The sequence below is a fragment of the Carlito syrichta genome, unplaced genomic scaffold (assembly GCF_000164805.1).
Source record: "Carlito syrichta isolate Samal-C Ts95f unplaced genomic scaffold, Tarsius_syrichta-2.0.1 Scaffold247193, whole genome shotgun sequence".
Classification (NCBI taxonomy): domain Eukaryota; kingdom Metazoa; phylum Chordata; class Mammalia; order Primates; family Tarsiidae; genus Carlito; species Carlito syrichta.
In genome coordinates, this window is record NW_007191289.1 from 52,441 (window position 1) to 54,621 (window position 2,181).

At 54.2% G+C, this 2,181-nt stretch overlaps 1 pseudogene across 1 annotated transcript; it reads right to left on the reverse strand.

Annotated features, from left to right (window-relative positions):
• Positions 1-213: 213 nt before the first annotated feature.
• Positions 214-1,963, reverse strand: LOC103253712 (annotated as a pseudogene). Its single transcript, XR_002481593.1, has 2 exons — positions 1,841-1,963; positions 214-1,550 (listed from the first exon to the last, which is right to left on the reverse strand). The product of XR_002481593.1 is annotated as a C-terminal-binding protein 2 pseudogene (transcript).
• Between the last annotated feature and the right edge of the window lie 218 nt (positions 1,964-2,181).

A 2,181-nucleotide genomic window follows, 5' to 3' on the forward strand; every position in this document is an offset into this window, starting at 1 on the left:
AATCACATCCTAGTCTTTCAGCGCTTCCGTAAGCAGACGACATCTTCAGTTTTCTAGCTCTTGTAGTTTTAACACTGCAACATCAATGATGCATATGTCTAGAATCAGATAAAAAGACTGTCAAATTCTTTTTCTCTTAGTAGTCTATTTTTCTTTCACTGTCTCTTGGTCCCAAGTTTATCTGAATGATTGATTACCTTCTGGCAATCTCTGCTATTGCTCATTGGGGTGCTCTCGATTGTCCCCGTGTTTTGTGGGCTGGTTGGGAGAGGGAGCTTGGGAAGGGTGTGCCACTGTAGGGAGATTGTGAGTCACTGGGGTGCCTCCAGGGATGATCCCTTCCACGGCTGCAGGAAGTCCTCCCGGAGCCACGCCCACAATGCCTGGCGGATATCTCTACTTGGCACCATTGAGCTCGGGATGAATTGCTTGCTGGTCTATTACTGACCAAGGAGCTGAAGTGACAAAGGATTCCTTGTTCACGGTTTCTTAAGCTTTCTGGGATGCGACCTGTGATTGCTCGGCGGATCTCAGTGGCGGCTGCTTCCCTCATCTCTAGTGACGCTTGCTCACTAAACCAGGCTGGCTGTGTGGGGCGTGCAGATGAGATTCGGTGCATCTTTCAGTGGACCTTCAGCAAAGCTAAAGGGCTCTGACTCGTGCACGTCGAGGGCTGCCCCTCGTATCCTGCCCTCCTTGAGGGCCTGGGCTAAGGCTTTCTTGTCCACCAGGCCACCTCGGGCTGCATTCACCAAGAATGCCCCTTGCCTCATCTGCTTTATGGTAAAGTCATTGATGAGGTGGTGGTTATGTTCGTTGAGATTGCAGTGCAAGGAGACGCAGTCGCTCTGATACAGCAAGTCCTGCAGGGTGTAGACCCTCTGCACGCCCAGGGACCGCTCTATCCCATCCTGCAAGTAGGGGTCATAAAATATGACGCTGAATCCAAAGGCCTTGACTCGAACAGCAACCGCCTGCCCCGTCTGACCAAAGCCAATGAGGCCCAGCGTCTCCCCACGGATGTGGGCGGTTCCCGAGGCGACCTCGCGGATCTGCTCCACACTGCACCCGCGTGCCTTCCCGCAGCACCTGGTTCAGCCACGTGTTCCGCCGGTACAGGTTGAGGATGTGGCAGATGGTGGAGTCGGCCGTCTCCTCCACGATTGCAGACGGGATGTTGCACACAGCGATCCCGAGCTCGCCAGAAGCCTAGATGTCCACGTTGTTGTAGCCGCTGCCTATCCGCACGATCACTCTCAGGGCCTTGAATTTCTCCAGGTCCTCCCTGGTGAGAGTGATTGTGTGGTACATCATGGCACCCACGGCTTCGTTTAAAACCTTCTCATGAATCTCCTGAGTGGACTGGGCGTCACAGAAGGCCACGGTGGCAGGTCCTTCAGGATCGGCATCTCCACGGTGCAGTCGCGGCCGTCCAGCAGTGCCACCAGGGGGCGGGGGTGCAGGGGGCCGTTCATGATCTGGGGACGGATACCTTCACAGATTTTGTCCAATCGCTGTCTCTTGACTTTGTGCTTATCCACAGGGCCATTCTTTATGGAACTTTGCAACTCTCAGATTCAAAAGGCAAAGCAGTCTTCTAAGAACTTAGGGGAACTCGCAGGAGTCTGCGTGCATTACACCACTATGAACCCAATATAAATCTGTCCACAAACTCTATAGCTCACACGATGGGCTGTCCGCCTTTTTAAGAGAATACAGCTTCATTGGTTCAAAACGATTTAAGGTGATGAAACCCTCGTCCCGGGCAGCCGGCGTCCACAGCGAGAAGCGCCCACCCTGGAGGCAGCGGCGGTGGTGGCTCCCGCCCCTCCCACCTCACCTGGCAGCGGTGGCGGTGGCGGTGGCTGTGCGGCCCCCCCCCACCCCCAGCGTGGCATGACTCGCGGTTCGGTCCCTTGTTCCTCGGGCCGCCGCCGGCTCCTCCGGGCCGCTCCCGAGCCACCTTAAAATCGATAGAAAGTTTAAATAAGAAACATTTAGATAACCATCATCCCCTGCTCCTCTTCCCCATCCCACCTTAATCCTCATCCCAAGATGACCCAAGAAAATACCTGGTTTTTCATCATCCCAGCAGAAGATAGGAGATTTATTCTTTGGAGAAGTTGAACCACAAACACTCTGAATGCCAGGCATAGCTGAGGTTGGGACCTTGTTGAAAAC